At 37.9% G+C, this 18,044-nt stretch overlaps 1 non-coding gene across 1 annotated transcript; it reads right to left on the reverse strand.

The window, feature by feature from the left end:
• Positions 1-5,456: 5,456 nt before the first annotated feature.
• Positions 5,457-5,528, reverse strand: TRNAR-UCU (transfer RNA arginine (anticodon UCU)). The gene has a single exon. It is a non-coding gene; the product is annotated as a tRNA-Arg (tRNA).
• Between the last annotated feature and the right edge of the window lie 12,516 nt (positions 5,529-18,044).

Here is an 18,044-nt window from a genome sequence, read left to right on the forward strand (position 1 = left end):
CTTCTCCTTTTGTCTTCAATTTTTCCCAGCATCAGGGTCTTTTCCAATGAGTCGGCTCTTCACGTCGGGTGGCCAAAGTATTGGAGTTTCAGCTTCAGCATCAGTCCTTCCTGTGAATATTCAGCAGCTTCATTTGCTCAGATGTAAATGATTTCGATGATGAGATCCTGGATTTTGAACTGATGCTGTAATGTGATGAGAGAGAAACCCTGGGAAGGAAAGAACATTTTTTGTTGTTGTTGTCTTTTGTTTTCCTTTGGGAGAGGCATGAATTGTTGAGGGCCGTAGGCATAGTCCCAAGTGGCCTCTAAGATTCCCACTCCTGGTATACATACCTTATGTAATCCCTCCCCCTTGAGTGTGGAAGAACCTATGAATATGAAAGGATATCAGTTCTATGGTTAGACTGTGTGGTGTAGCAAAGATGAAGGCGTTTTGCAGATGCAATTAATGCCCTTTGAATTAGGAAAAAGGGAGACTATCCTTGGTGGGCCTGAACTTATCAGGTGAGCCCTGAAACTAGATTTTCTTGATGGCTTTAATGAAATAGTCTCCAAGTTGTGGATAGATCTACATAGCTAGGAACTGAGGGCAACCTTTAAGAGCTAAGAGCCAGCAAGACAACAGTAACTCCTGTCATCCACCCACAAGGAACCAATTCTGCCAAGGAACCTGAATAAGCCCAGAAGAGGTCCCCAAACCTCAGATGAGATCACATCCCTGCTAACATCTTGATTTCAGGTAAGACTCTGAGAAATAACTCTGCCAAGACTCTTGACTCACAGAAAACACTGTGAAACATTAAGTTTGTATTGTTTTAAACATCTAAGGTGGTGACAGTTTATTATAGCACTATTAAATTAATACACTGACATCTCAGTAGGACCTTTGAAATGAAGGTTGAAATGACTATTTTTTGGCCCTTTTAACTGGACCTTCATATTCTTTGTTTCCCAGACTCTTTTTTTCTCCTGCCTTCATAAGTAAAGTTTTTTGTGTGTGTTTTTACTTTTTAAATCAATTTTATTGAGATATGATTTACATATAATAAAATCTACCTATTTTAAGTGTACTCTTTGATGAATTTTGACAAGTGTATGCATCCGTGTAACCATTTCCATTATGAAGCTACAGACCATTTCCATCACCCCAAAAAGTTTTTTCTTGCCCTTTTGAAATCAACTTCAAGTCCTGGAAACAAGTTGTTTGCTTTCTATCACAGCAGATTTTTTTTTCATTATTTTTGTTTTGGTTAAAAAATATATAGATATAGATAGACATAGATATAGATAGATATAGATATAGATATAGATATTAACTTCTTATTGGTTATATCTCTGAAAATATTTTCTCCCATTTCATATGTTGTCTTTTTGTTTTTTTGATGGTTTCCTTTACTGTGCATGAGCTTTTAAGTCTAATTAGGTCCCATTTGTTTATTTTTGCTTTAGGAGGCAGATTCACAGAAATATTGCTATGATTTATGTCAATCAGTATACTGTCTTTTTCTCTAGGAGTTTTATTGTTTCTGGTCTTAAATTTAGATCTTTAATCCATTTTGAGTTTATTTTTGTATATGGTGTTAGAGAATGTTCTAGTTTCATTCTTTTACACGCAGCTGTCCAGTTTTCCCAGTGCTACTTATTGAAGAGACTTCTGTTTCTCCATTGTATAGTCTTGCTTCTTTGTTGTAGATTAATTGGCCACAGTGTGAGTTTACTTTGGGCTCTCTATTCTGTTCCATTGATCTATGTGTCTGTTTTTTATGATAGTACCATACTGTTTTGATAACTGTAGCTTTGTAGTATAGTCTGAAGTCAGGGAGTGTGATTTTTCCAACTCTGTTGTTCTTTCTCAAGATTGTTTTGGTTATTCAGTGTCTTTCATGTTTCCATACAAATTTTAAAATTATTTGTTCTAGTTCTGTGTAAAATGTCATTGTTATTTTGATATGGATTGCACTGAATCTGTAGATTGCCTTGGGTAGTATCTAGCACCATTTGTTGGACTACTCTTGCCTCCCTGCTTCTTTTAAAAACACCTATTAAAAAAAAAAAACACCTATTTATTCTTAACCTAGAAACAAAATTAAGGCCTTAGGAGGGAAATATGTAACATTAGAGCCTAGTGAAACAATGAATAGTCTAGATAGCAAAGGAGCACAGAAGAGTCAAAACAAGAATAAAAAACTAGTTGTTATCCTTATGTCAGTGAGTCATCTCTTCTTCCTACTCCACCCATCTCCTTTTAAAAATGATTGCCTTTATTAATGTTGAAAGTTCACGGGTAATAAAAAGAAATTTTCCTCTAAGGCAGGGATACCCAACCTTCAGGATCTAAAGTCTGATGATCTGAGGTAGAACTGAAGTAACAGTGATAGAAATAAAGTGCACGATAAATGCAATGTGGTTGAATCATCCTGAAACCTTCCCCCGCTCCTGATCCATGGAAAAATTGTTTTCCACAAAACTGGTCCCTGGGGCCAAATAGGATGGGCACCGCTGCTCTAAGGTGTCAGCTTTCATCTTCATTGAATATCTACAGTATTTTAGATGCCCTGAGATGTTGTCTTTTCTTTTGTAAAGAAGACACAACTTATTAGGAAGATATTCACTAAGCCAAAATATATTTTATAATCTTAAGATTAAAAAAATCTAAAATCTAGATTTTACATAGCATAAAGATATGCTTCAGTGCAAATATTTTACTCTTTGTTCAGTTAAATAGCAATCGATGTTATTGAAATATATTCCTATCTTGAAACAAAATTATTGCACTTAGCAACAACTTTCCAAGTACAACTACTAGAAAATTGATCTTAAGCAAAAAACCTTTAAGGAGAGGAATAATTATATTGGTCCTAATTCAAGTGTTTGATTTATTCCTTAACTCTGACTTATTCTTTAACTTCTGTGTGAAGACAGTTATTAGATACATGTCACAAGTTCCTGAGCAGTGTTTATTATAATTTACTTTAAAATATAGAGACCTATAAGAGAGTTTTAATGTTACTGTATAACATTTTATTTTAAAATATTTAATCTGTATACTGAAATGTTGAGTTTATGGACTCCTTTGTTCTTTGTTGAGCAAGGATTTTCTTATCATAAAGAAGTTATGGAGTCCACTTTAGATTTCAAGCTTATGCAAAATAAAGTGAAACATTATGGCTTATATACAAGATGTTCTGTAGGATGTTTTCCTAGGCATCATAAAGAATGCATTATTAAATGATGTTTTCTTCTGTCACTGTAAAGGTTAATGCTGCTCATGTAACTGAATGAAACACAAAAATTCTCAATTTGTGACTAGGCTCATGAGCAATTAATCTATGCCATTAGGAATAATATGCTATCCTCAAACAAAATTTATTTTCTTAAGGTATCACATCCAAAATATAAGCATTCTTGCTCGATTGGATTGAGTTGATATTTTATATATGAGTTTGGCAGTGGATTATGTGAAGTAGGTGAATCCCAGTTTTGGTGGGGACAGCAAAGGGTAGTGGGGTGTAAGAGGAAGGCTATGTACCCATCACCTCATGTCTTCCTACTAAGATGCCTAGATGTCTTTGTAATAGCTTCGGCCCCTGTATTTTGATGGTAGTCATGGGAGGAATCAGATCACTTTTCTTCTCAAGGACAACAGCTGCGCTGGTCTCCAATCTGGTCAAATTAGAAACAAACCGATGACTCCTAAGTGAATCACTCTGGTTACATTTACCTTACTTCAGTGTCTCTTCCCTAACCTTTAAAAGACTTCAGTATCATTATCGCTATAATGCCAGATTACCCCAGAACTCTAATGTTATATTGCGTTATTTGCCAATGGTCAGGAATTCTGAACTATTGAATTCTTGATTCCCAATATGTGTTCACGCTTTTCTTTTTTTTTTCATGATTTTCTTTATGCTGTTCTCTGCCTGGATAGACCCACTTCCCTAAGCTAAATCTATTAGACTATCAAGTTATAGTCCTGAATTCGTATATATATTACTTCAAACCTCCACTAAAAAATGTGCAAGCTTTTGCATATTGAGCATCATTGACAAAATGATTGACATTTCTGTGACAATAACCGTACCAACAGTAAGTCAGTCATTTATATGTATATTATATTATCATAATATCCATTACACTCAACACATTGTATGGCCTTGATCTAAGTTGATCTACATCATGCCTCCTGTGTATCTTCTGTATAAAAAAGGACAAAGAAAATGTAATTATTTACATTTCATTATTAGTCATTTTTGTAAAACATTTTACAAACAATTTAAACTCATACCTACAAAGTAAATCTACTATGATGCCCAAAATTATTTTAATAGCATGTCATTAATAGTACATAGCAACACATTTAGAAGGGTATTATTTTGTTTTACAGTATGATTTATATACTCAAATTGAGGTTCAGTGCTCAATGGGCTGATAAAATTGCAACTCCTCACAGCATTAAACATAAACATTATGAATGGAATGGATTTAATCATTATTGTTCTTTCATGCAAATCCAAAATACCAAAACAATCTGATGATATTGAACTATTTACAGTACATTAACCACTGGGTTAAATTTTAAAGATTAAAGAGGTTATAGACAGAAGAAAATAGTTATTGTCTATTTCTTAGAATTTCTATTATCTACTGATTGTAACATAACTAGTAAAGCTTAGAAAATCCATTTTAACAGCTATAATATTATCTGTACTAATAAAAAAGCAAATAGTACTAAAAATATTTTCCAGAGGCTGTCAGGTTATATACTTTTAGAATGCTCATAATGTGAGGGGAGGAGGAAAATGAGGGCGAGAAGGAGTGAGGCCTGGAGGTAGGCTGAAGTGGAAGTGGCAATTTTAGTATAATGGCAGAAGGTCATTTGAATGTTATGGACATCTAACTCTGTATTTTAAGTTACCTGTAGAATAACACCATTCATCTCCGAAAACTTTAAGGAAAAGCTATTAAAACACAAAGGCCTTTGTGGGAATGTTTTCTCCCTTGTAGAAATTAGAAAGTGGTGCTAAATTTCATGGTTCAGAACAGGGACAGGGAGTTGTTCAGATACAACAATGCATAATCTGAACCACTTAGTTCAAGGAAAGCCAAAGCTTGGAGCTGTTGGTAACTGTGAGAAGATATCCCTCTGGGATATCAGACATCTTGGGTACACGGTTGGATATTGCAGAAAATCTGGAGTAATGTTTTAGCCACTCTTATCTCAATGTTATAGGCAAGGTGATACGGCTGACATCTGAGGTTCATATAGATTAATACTTATTTTCATATATGAATATAATGATATCTTGGAGATTCAATGAAGAGGTAGAATGTTCTTTCCCCTTATAGTTATTCTCATAGGTTTCATATTCTAGCTGCAGTGATTCTTTGGTCTGTAAGACGTTTGCTTGTTTTTTTCCCTTACTTGGCTGCCCCACATGGCTTGCAGGGTCTCAGTTCCATGACCAGGGATTGAATCTGGGCCATGGCAGTAGAAATGCCAAGTCCTAACCACTAGACCACCAGGGAACTCCCCTGGTCTGTAAGGCATGTATTCTCTTATTCACATACTTGCTGCTTGCATCAGCTGGGGATGGGCAAAGATTAGGACTTGGACAACTTGCGAGTGCCCTGGGAGTTTGTATTTATCTTTTCCAATAACATTTGCCATATAACACTATCTTGCATTCAGTGTAGTATTATTTTTCAGTTAATTAACATATTTATTCAGCTTGTGAAAAAAGATAGCCAAAAATTCTATCTATATGACACTGCTAAGTCGCTTCAGTCGTATCCGACTCTGTGCGACCCCATAGATGGCAGCCCACCAGGCTCCCCCGTCTCTGGGATTCTCCAGGCAAGAACACTGGAGTGGGTTGCCATTTCCTTCTCCAATGCATGAAAGTGAAAAGTGAAAGTGAAGTCGCTCAGTCGTGTTCGACTTGTAGCGACCCCATGGACTGCAGCCCACCAGGCTCCTCTGTCCATGGGATTTTCCAGGCAAGAGTACTGGAGTGGGGTGCCATTGCCTTCTCCACTATATGTCATTAGAGGGAAATATAAATTCACACTTTACCATCTTGACATCGAGAGACTTTGATGTTATATAATCACATATAACAATGTGTCATTTATAGTTCATTTTTCTTTCATTTGACATTATTTAGATCTTAGGTACTTCAACATCTGATATATATCAATGCCTCATCCTGGATTTGCCAAAAGAGGCCTGTGGAATAGTTTAGACATAGGCACTTGCTGCCTAACTAAGCCTTAATATCCCTGGTAGAAAAAACATTAAAATTTATACTTGTGAAATGAACACTCAGATTTAAAAGTACCATTAAAGTGTGTTGGTGGGAGTCAGGTGTTTTGAAAATAACTGAAAGTAAAGAATGACTAATCAGGAAAGATCTTCAAAAGATCCTTTATGAGAATTTCTTCATACTTAGTGGGGAACAGGAGATAATAGAGTAAAAAGTTACAAACTCCTCCACAGAACTCACACTCTTTCTTTGAGAACATTCTATTTCTTTTAATTAGTAAAAGTGACAAAAATGATTGCTGCAAAATCATAAAACAATACAGAAAGGTATAGAATGAAGAGTAAAAATACTCCTTCATCTGTCCCTTTTCTTCCAATAGCACTTTTCGTTCCCAAAGAAACCATTGTTAATAGTTTGGTCTATTTCCTCCCAAAACTCTTCTATATGTTCCTGAATATTCTTACACATACATATCCCTAAACTGAGGCAAGTGTATAGATAAAGAGAAGGGGTCATACTGCATATATTGTTCTGTGTGTAGGTATCAAATCAGAGGGAATACAGATATCAACCTGACTTATTACTGGTAATATCAACCTTGATCACTAGTTAAGGTGGTGTCTGCCCCAGGTTTCTCCACAGCAAAGTTACCATTTTTCCACACTGTCTTCTTTAGAAGTGAGTTGCTAAGTCCAGCCTACACTTAAGGGAAAGAGAAGTAAGGTCCATATCCTGGAGGAAAGTGTTGTTAGTTGCTCAGTCGTGTCTGACTCTTTATGATCCCATGGGCTGTAGCCTGCCAAGCTTCTCTATCCATGGAATTCTCCAGCCAAGAATACTGGAGTGGGTTGCCATTTCCTTCTCCAGAGGATCTTCCCAACCCAGGGATCGAACCTCGGTCTCCAGCATTGCAGGCAGATTCTTTACTGACTGAGCCACCAGGGAAGCTCCTATCCTGGAAGAGGAAGTATCTAAATATATTATTTGGAATTCTGTAAGAAAGACTTCCCTTCTATTCCATTTATTTGTTTAGTCAATAATTTATATGTGTCAATATGGACACATGGCTATTTAATTTATTCTTTGGAGTATAACTCAATCCTGTAGAAATTTATTTTGTTGCTCAAATTCACATGCATTTAAATTCATTCACTGTCTCACTCACTCTCTCTCTCATTCTCTTCAAAGATATATTTAAAAGAGGAGCAGTCATAATAGGATTCTATTTATGGTTTTAGCTCCTTACTCATTCCTTTCTCTGTGAGTCACTGGTTTTTAATGTCTGCCTTCTAATGGAGTGAGAGTCAGGTGGATGATGAGCTGTGTATGAGGCCACAATCTAAGCTGAGTGGAAACAGCTTAGTGAGGGAAGGATTGGAGCTCTGTGTTCCTTACCAGCTCACACCAAACACTTATTATTGACAATATTAATGACTTTTGACTCTTCAGCACTGTCCATTCCTAATCAAAAGTCAGAAATAACCAGGTTCCCAGAATAAACTGGGATTAATTTATAAAAAATTCCTCTCTCACTGTCTAGTTGGTTTACAGTGTTGTGTTAGTTGGGCTTCCCTTGTGGCTCAGCTGGTAAAGAATCCACCTGCAATGCAGGAGACCTGGGTTCAATCCCTGCCTTGGGAAGATTCCCTGGAGAATAGAAAGGCTTCCCACTCCAGTATTCTTGCCTGGAGAATTCCATGGACTGTAAAGTCCATGGGGTCGCAAAGAGTCAGACACAACCGAGCAACTTTCACTTTCATAGTTGATATACAATGTTGTGTTAGTTTTAGGTATACAGCTCATGAGATTCTTTCCCATTATAGGTTATTATAAGATATTTAGTATAGTTTCTTGTGCTACACAGTACATCCTTGTTGGTTATCTTTTCAAAACTGTATTTTAATTGAATCCATGTTTGGGAATGTATTTCAGAGAACTATTGAATTCATAATAGGAAGATTTGAATGTAGTGACCACAGCAGCTGTTATTTCATCATGCCATTGAGCAATGTTTATTTATTTTTGGCTGTGCTAAATCTTCATTGCTGCATATGGGCATTCTCCAGTTGTGGTGATGGGGGCTACTCGTTGTTACTGTATGGGGGCTTCTCACTGTGGTGGCTTCTCTTGTTGTGGCTCTCAGGCTCCAGAGCACAGGCTCAGTAGTTGTGGCAGAGGGGCTTAGTTATTCCACGGTGTGTGGGATCCTCCCTGGCCAGGGATTGAACCTAAGTCTCCTGCTGTTTTCTAAGTTTATCGTCAACCTCTTTGTTCAGATTATCTCTGAACTTGGATAACTATCAGGTTCCTTTCAGTTGAGATTATAAGAAAGTTAACAGTCACTATTTCATGCCCACTTAGGAGACCTACCTTGGAGGTTTGAGTTGGGATCATCTAGCGTAATACACAGAGAAGGCAATGGCACCCTACTCCAGTTCTCTTGCCTGGAAAATCCCATGGACAGAGGAGCCTGGTAGGCTGCAGTCCATGGGGTCGCTACAAGTCAGACACGACTGAGCGACTTCACTTTCACTTTTCACTTTCATGCATTGGAGAAGGAAATGGCAACCCACTCCAATGTTCTTGCCTGGAGGATCCCAGGGACGGTGGAGCCTGGTGGGCTGCCGTCTATGGGGTCACACACAGTCGGACACGACTGAAGTGCCTTAGCAGCAGCAGCAGCAGCAGCAGCAGTGTAATACATGGATCATGGGGTGTGTAGAAAATGAAAATTCACTTGGTCATGGAGGGATCTCTGAGAAAATCTGAAAAAATGTTCCACAACAGCTGAAACTAAGGCACGACCAGAGGTTGTGTGACTGCCAACTGAACATTGGCTCTCAAACTCGGCTATCTATAACTCTGGAGTCTTTAAAATTCCTAAGATCCAAGCTGGACCCTGGACAAATGGAGTGAGAATCTCTGGGGACACAGCTCAGGCATCAGTGGCTTTTAAAGCTCCTCATGTGATTCTGATGTATAACCAAGGTTGGGAATTCCTGCAACAGAGGGATGCCCTAGGTAGTTGCAGAATAGCTGGGTACTTGGATAATAACGAAACAGAGGGTTCAAATGCATAGTCACAGTGGCGGGTGTTCAAAATTGTAGGTAGTCCATTGTTAAAATGAGCTTCTATTTAAATGATCAATCCCGAACAGCAGCACTAATGTTACAAACAGCAGCGATTTATTTACTTATCACTATTAATTCTCCAGAATGATCATGTGGAGGCAAGCAGGATTATACAGATAAAGAGATAATACATGTTACTAAGAAAACTTAAAATTCAAGTTTCAGATGTTGTCTGGCATGTGAACAGGGTGGCACCACCAATGTGCTCACTGTACCAGGCCAGGACCGACTGAGATTCCACATCCTGCAGCACTACCAGATCAGCTCAGGCTACAGGCCTCCTCAGCCACCTTTTAAACTTGCAAGAATAGAGGGTAAGCATGATCAAGGTCAAGGACTTTAAATCCGGGCAAATCTGGATTCTAATAACAGTTAATACTTATATAAGGTTTTCCATATGCCAGACACTGTACTAAGTGCTTTAGGTATTAACTTATTTGAATCTTACAATCTCTCTAGAAGGCAGGTATTAGCATCCATTCCTTACAGAGGTGACCTGAAGCACAGAAACTTTAAGGAACTTGTCTGAGGTCTTACAGGTAGTGTGTTACAGAATTCAGGATTTGAACCCAGAAAGGGTGGCTCTTGATTCTGTACTTTTATCTGTTACTCAACACTTCTGCATACCAGGGAGGCAACCAGCCTTCGGTATGTTATTGAGTCTCACTGTCTCATTTTAATAATACTTATGTTACAGGATGGGAGAAGGCAATGGCACCCCACTCCAGTATTCTTGCCTGGAAAATCCCATGGATGGAGGAGCCTGGTGGGCTGCAGTCCATGGGGTCGCTAGGAGTCGGACACGACTGAGCGACTTCACTTTCACTTTTCACTTTCATGCATTAGAGAAGGAAATGGCAACCCATGCTGGTGTTCTTGCCTGGAGAATGCCAGGGACGGGGGAGCCTGGTGGGCTGCGGTCTCTGGGGTCGCACAGAGTCGGACATGACTGAAGCAATTCAGCAGCAGCAAAAACAGCATCATGTTACAGGATTATTGGGAGGGAAACAGCTGGTATAATGCTTGGCACAGTTTTCGTTATGTTGATGTTATTCTCCACTGCCAGGCAGGTTATTATCAGATCCTTCTGCCCTGTGGGCCTAGGTGGAGGACTTGTATATTTACTTAATGATCAACTAAGAGAGACTAGCAGAGCTTTGCAGTTAATTTTTCTTGTCTCAACTTCAGAATATAAGATAATAGATACTAGTATTGTACCCAAACAAATTCCACATTCTCGCAGACCACACTTAAGGAGTAATGATTTCATTTTTGCACCTTATTTTATGTTCCTGGGTATATTTCAGTGTCTCCTAGTTTACAGTCTGTGGGAACTTGAATCGAATTTGTATCCTACCATTGTGTGAATCATGGTGCTTTTCAGGCCTACTTTTTTTTCAGGTCTCCTTTTGCTTTTCTGTGTATTCATTCTATTGATTTTTGAGAGTTTGTTATTGAAACCCCAACTAAAAATCTTAATTTCTCTGCTTAAAAAATCATTATAATACATAGTGAAATTATATGCAACTTTGTTCTGTATTTTCCAAGTCTCCTGTAAATGTGTTATCATACTTTTATAATTTAAAAAAAAATAAAGAGAAAACAAAAAACTAATGATTTCAGAAGATGATTAATTTCAGCCACTTTTGTCCTGAGTAAAATCAGCTTCACTACAACTTGGCTGTACTTAGCTAAGTTAAGAAATCCACCCCACCTTCTCCTGCCACCAAGGGAGTCATTATGTACTGGGCACTACTCTTTAAACACTTTTCTGGAAGCAGAAATCCAAAAATCCAGTCTTGGTAGTTGAAGTGGAGACGAAAGAATTGCTTTCCTTTGCCATTTAAAAAGTTTACATGTTATGGCTCCATTTACATGAAATTTCCAGAATAAGGGAATCCACAGAGACAGAAAGGAGAAAGAGTGAGAATGGGGAGTGACTGCTAGTGGATGTGGGTTTCTTTTTGATATGACAACAATGTTCTGAAATTAAATAGTGATAATGATGGCACAATTCTCTGAACATACAGACAAAGAAACTGACTTGTACAGTTTAAATGAGTGAATTTCACAGCATGTAAGTGTCTTAAAAATGCTGTTATAAAACAAAATCATTCATGTGAATGTTGTTGGCTTTGTCTTGTATGCCTTCAGTGGTGCCAAGAAGGAGGAAGGCACCAGCTAGATGGATGTTTTACAGATGACTGCTGCTCACCTTAGCAGTAATAAATGGATAGCACTGCTACAGAATGTAGGATTTTGATGACAGTTTTCAGGTTGAGTAACTGAGAGGCTATTTGGGGTGACCAAGTTCTCTGCAGGGATTCTAAGCCAAGTTCCTAATCTATTGCTATCCTAAGCAAAGCCTGATTATCCAGAGCTATGATGAGAGTGATTAGGTATGTCCAAAGCTCTTGGCATATTGTGATTTGCATGGTACCTATCACATGGTCATTAAATCTGTGATAAATGAGTAACTGAGACTCCCTAAAATCTGGCTTAAAACTCAACATTTAAAAAACGAAGATCATGGCATCTGGGGAAACAATGGAAACAGTGACAGATTTTATTTTCTTGGGCTCCAAAATCACTGCAGATGGTGACTGCAGCCATGAAATTAAAAGACACTTGCTCCTTGGAAGAAAAGCTATGACCAACTTAGACAGCATATTAAAAAGCAGAGACATTACTTTGCTGACAAAGGTCCGTCTAGTCAAAGCTATGGTTTTTCCAGTAGTCATGTATGGATGTGAGAGTTGGACCATAAAGAAAGCTGAGCGCCAAAGAATTGATGCGTTTGAACTGTGGTGTTGGAGAAGGCTCTTGAGAGTCCCTTGGACTGCAAGGAGATCAAACCTCTCAATACTAAATGAAATCAGTCCTGAATATTTATTGGAAGGACTGATACTGAAGCTGAAGCTCCAATACTTTGGCCACCTGATGCGAAGAACTGACTCATTGGAAAAGACCCTGATGCTGGGAAAGAATGGAGGCAGGAGGAGAATAGGATGACAGAAGATGAGATGGTTGGATGGCATCACCGACTTAATAGGCATGAGTTTGAGTAAACTCTGAGAGTTGGTAATGGACAGGGAAGCCTGGTGTACTTCAGTCCATGAGGCCGAAAAGAGCTGGACACGACTGAGTGACTGAACTACTGAACTGATGGATCCTCCGGGTTGAAATAAAGCCTCTGAACATAAATAGTTCCTTTTTTTTGTTTGTTTTTTAACACCTGGGACAACTGCAGTGTGCTCTGAATTACATTGATACAGTATTTAGAACATCCATACACAATGAATTATATTAATATATTTACTTTTTGAAAGACTTCAGGATACAAAAATAATGCCCTCTCTCTCTCTCTCCTCAGTACTTAGGCATTACTTAGTCTTAAAAAAATTTTTTTAATTGAAATATAGTTGATTTACAATGTTGTGTTACAATGGTTGTGTTTCAGGTGTACAGCAAAGTGATTCAGCTATACATATACATACAGATATAGATGTATGTGTACACACACACGCACACAGAGTCTTTTTCAGATTCTTTTCCATTAGAGGTTATAATAAGATAAAGAATATAGTTCCATGTGCTATATAACAGGGCCTTGTTTATTTATTTTTATATATAGTTGTGTATATCTGTTAATCCCAAGCCCCTAATTTATCCCTTCCCTCCTTTCCTTTTGGTACTCATATGTTTTTTGAGTTTGTGAGTCTGTTTATGCTTTGTAACCAGGTTCATTTGTATTTTTTAGATTCCACATATAAGTAATATCATATGATTAAGAGGTGAGGGTGTGGGTGCGGGTGGATGGGTTGCGGGGGAATGATTCTATTTAAACTCTTCCTTAGAACAATAGTGACACCCTGTGGTAAATTCTTATTATAGGCTATAGTACACAGTGGATGGGTGTGGGTTCCCTACTTGTCTACTTGAAGGCAGAAAGTATTGTCAACCAAATTAATCAGACCTCAAATTAAATGAGAATGTACTGAGTGCCTCCTATGTACAGGAACTATGCCAGTGCCTTCATAGATATTATTTCTTTTTAGTATTCATCCAGATGACCAGATGCTAAACTAATTTTATATGTATCTGTGTCTCACTGTGGGGTTTCCTAGCTGGCTAAGTGGTAAAGAATCTGCCTGCCAATGCTGGAGACGTGAGTTTGATCCCTGGGTTGAGAAGATCCCCTGGTGAAGGAAATGGAAACCCACTCCAGTATTCTTGCCTGGGAAATCCCATGGACAGAGGAGCCTGGTAGGTTATTGCCCATGGGTGGCAAAAGAGTTGGATATAATTTAGCAATCCAGAACTCCTAAAATTGTATGGAAAATATGTGTATATGTGTTTCTAGGGAAATGGACTCTTAGCTTTAGTAATATACTCCCATGGGTTCCTTGCTCCCATAACACTTGACATTGCTCCCTTAGAGCATGTCTCTAACAATGCCATTATGATATATTTGAACTAGCTTCATCAATCTCTTTTTCTTTGTAAGCTGCCATTTCTTCCAGCAAACCATGCTCACCCTAGGCTTAAAAGCAAACTTAAAAAAAACTTCAAAGAAAAAAGGAAAGAGAGGCAGAAAGAAAAAAGCCAAGAAGAATAAGGCTAGATAGCAGTACAACAGCGTAGAGTGAAAAGAGCATTGGAATCTGTCAGTTTCAAATCTATCACTTCTGCCCATTTGAGCTTAGTCAAGTTAGTTATTCTTTGAGTCTTAATTTCTTCATCTGCAAAATGGAGATAATAATGTCAGAGAATTAGTCTAAGAATCAATAGATGGCAACAAGCTTTTAGATACAATTAAATGTATAATCCATGAGAGAAAAAAGTGATAAAATGAACTTTATTAAAATTTAAAACTTCTGTTGTGCAAAAGAGACTAAGATAATGAAAAGACTATGGGGGTCCAGAGGTTAGGACTCAGCACTTTCACTGCCATGGCCCCAAGTTTTTATCCCTAGTTAGGGAACTAAGATCCCGCAAGCTGCGTGGAGTGGTCAAAAACCAAAAAGCCCCAGACTGAGAGAAAATATTTGCAAACAGATATCTAGTAAAGGATTTGTATTCAAAATATATAGAGAATCCACTGAGAAAACTTATGCTTTTAAATTTGAAAGTGATAATCTATTATACAAACATACATTTTTATTTATAACACAAATTTTTCTGATTATTAAATAGTGCGATCAGCATAGAAAACATAAAAATGAGTGAAAAGGATAAAGAAACAAAGTTAGTGTACCCCATAGCTCAGCAATAACAATTGTTAACATTATCAAAATGTTAACATTATCAAGATGTTTTTCTTTCCTTTTTTGCTAAGCATTCATGCATATATTCATGTGGTATCATTAGTTAACTGATGTTTAAAGTTACCCTGTTTGTTCTACCTGTGGGCGGCGGGCAGGGGGCGGGGGCGGTGGTCTGGATTTCTACAGAGAGGAGGAGGAGTGCCTTTCCAACACAGAGGTATAGAGTGTCCAATCCTGGTCTATTGGATGACAGGTGAGCTCTGGAGCTGCACCCAGGTCAGAGTTGAGAAGAGAAGGTAGATGTTCTCCTCAGGTATGTGCTTTCTACCTCTTCTGTCTCTGAACAGATCCAGTCTGTGTTTGAGTGTGCATGTGTGAGCACACACACACAGGGAAAGAAAGAAGGTAGAGAGGCCAGGGCTGACCCTGAGTGTTTGCACTGCTGGCTGCACACGGGCTAGGATGGTTTTAGGAAGCTCCTTCTCAAGGACTTTTTCCTTGAGAACATTTCTGTTGAGGGATAACATAAATACAGAAATGTGCAAGTCATAAGTATACAACTAGAATTTTAAAAAATGTTGATGCACCTAGACCTAGAAATACAACCAGCACCCCAGAACTCCTCCTAGTATGCTCCCTTCCAGGGATTATCTGCCACATAATTGACCTGACTTCTAATACTATAGGTCATTTTTGTCTGCCAAACAGATTTTTTTGATGCTCTAATGAATTCATAAAGGGCACTATTGTATCTTCATAAACACTCTGAAAAGAGTAAAGTTGCATTGATGTAAATAATTCGGAACCAGAGTTTCACTAAGGCAAGGAAGCCAATCAGATAGGCCGGTGGCCTCTGATGTAGGAAGATATTACAGCCTTGTTTACCAGGCTATCACGGAACCTGTCTAACCTGTGCCTGATCTACCACTTTAAATCTTTCTCTTCCAATTTCAGATGGTACCAATACTATCCAGCTGCCCTGACTCATGCCCAGACAAAACTAACCCCCATAGCTTTCCCCTTTTCTTAATCCTCGGCAGCTTAATATCTGCTAAGCCTGCTATATTGCCCACTATGACTTTAACCAGGCATTCTTGCTCCTCATTTTAGGAGAATTTGGAAAGATCTAGGCCTAGATACGGAGAAGGCAATGGCACCCCACTCCAGTACTCTTGCCTGGAAAATTCCATGGAAGGAGAAACCTGGTAGGCTGGCTTCTATGGGTTGCATAAAGTCAGACATGACTGAAGCGACTTAGCAGCAGCACCAGCAGCAGGCCTAGATAATACAGACTGAGAAAACTGAAGAGTAAAATACAAAGAGTAAATTCAAAGAATTGAAAAGAACAGGAAAGAATAGAGGCATTTTTTTTCTTTTGTTAAACTTTATGACATGAAACTTCCCAGTTCTTTTCTAGACTAGAGCAAAGGAAGTCAAAACAAGTCTCAAAGCTCACATTAGTCCATTTTCAGGAATACAGTAACTCTTCAAACATACATACAGCAGTGTCCAACATTCCCTGTATATTTTTGTTAGCAGTCCCCTGTTAGTTCTCTGTGCGGGTTTAGTTTTTGTTTGTTTGTTTGCTTGTTTTCACATGTTCTGCACATCTTCCCTGTTCCTGGTTGGAAATCATTACAACATCCCGGAAGTCTGTTTGGGGACAGTTGGTGTGAGCAGGAGACCACAGAGATTTTGTGAGCACTCTGGATATAATGTACAATGTAAAGAGTTGTACGGAGTTGGAGATACAAACTCGGTGACAGTGAGTCACAATATCCGTTATAATTTAGAATAAAGGAGGTGGGTTTGGGGAGACCTTAGAGATTAAAGAGATTAATCCTCTACTCAGTGAGTAGTCCCTTTGACAATAACATTCATAGATGATTATTTAACATCTGCTTAAACATTTTCAATGATTTCCAGTGATAAGAAGCTCACTGTTTTTCTAAGCAAGTCATTTTATTTATTCCCATCTTCAACTATCATAAAGCTTCTCTATATAATGATTTGAGGTCTGCCTTCTTGCAACTGCTTCCTAGGGAACCCAGTTATTTCCTCAGGAGTAATAAAGAATAAGACTTAGTAATCTAGTGGGCAGTTTTGCTATGGTGAGAGAGTTACCATGTCATTCCTTCCGGTCTTCAAGTTAAATATCTCAATTCTTTCCACCATCCCGTAGCCATCTTGGTCTCCTTCCTCAAGACGGTGTTAGTTTTATCAATGTCCAACTAGAACAGAATACCACAGATGTGGTCAGATCAGTTTAGGGTCTAATGGGTCTATAAATTTCTCTGATTTGTATTTAATTCTCCCATTAATGTAGCCAAAGCTGGGTTTTTTGTTTGTTGGTTGGTTGGTTTGTTTTTGGTCATCAAGTCACACTTTTGGCATATATTGAGCTGTAATCAATAAAAATGGTCATATCTTATTTTTTTAATTTATATAGTTAAAAAATTAACATACAGTGAAACTAACATTTTCTGCGAACAGCTCTGTGACTCTTACACATGTATAGATTTGTGTAAGCACCACCACACTCAAGATACAGAACAATTCCACCTCCACCCCACCCCTAATTTCCTCCTATTATACTGTTCTAATCACACCCTCCTCTGACTCCTAAGCCCTGGAAAGTACTAGTCTGTTTTCCATCAGTTATAGTTTTGTCTTTTCAAGAATGTAGTATAAGCAGAATCATTCAGTATATAATTTTTAGACTGGCTTTTCTCACTCATTATAATGCCTTTGTGACTCATTCAGTTTGTTGCATGTATCATTAGTTCATTCCTTGGTGCTGAATAGTATTACATTGTATGACTGTACCATTGTTTGTTTGTATTCACCGGTATAAAGATATTTAGTTCTTTCCAGTTTTGGACAATTTTTATAGAGTTACTATAACCAATCATGTACTAGTTTCTGTCATAGGTAGTTTTCATTTCTCCTAAATACTGAGATGTGGGATTGTTGAGAAACACCTAAAAAAGAACAAAACAAAAAAAACCTTCAAATGGCTTTCCAGATTAGTTGTACCATTTTGCTTTTCCATCAGTGATATTTGACAGTTGCAGTCGTTCTGCATACATGCCAGCACCTGGTATTGTCAGTATTTAAAATTTTTTAGCCATTCTAATATATGTTTACTGATACTTCATTTTAGTGTTAATTTACATTTCCCTAATGGCTAAAGATGTTGGACTATACTAATTTGCCTTCTGTGTATCCTTTCTAGTGAAATGTCAGCTCAAGTTTTTTTTTTTTTTCAATTTTTAATTAAGTTGTTTTATTATTGAATTTTGAGAGTTAAAAATATCTATATCTATCTATCTATATATGTATATATAAATATATGGACTTCCCTGGTGGCACAGTAGATA

The sequence above is a fragment of the Bos taurus genome, chromosome 2, assembly GCF_002263795.3.
Source record: "Bos taurus isolate L1 Dominette 01449 registration number 42190680 breed Hereford chromosome 2, ARS-UCD2.0, whole genome shotgun sequence".
Taxonomy (NCBI): domain Eukaryota; kingdom Metazoa; phylum Chordata; class Mammalia; order Artiodactyla; family Bovidae; genus Bos; species Bos taurus.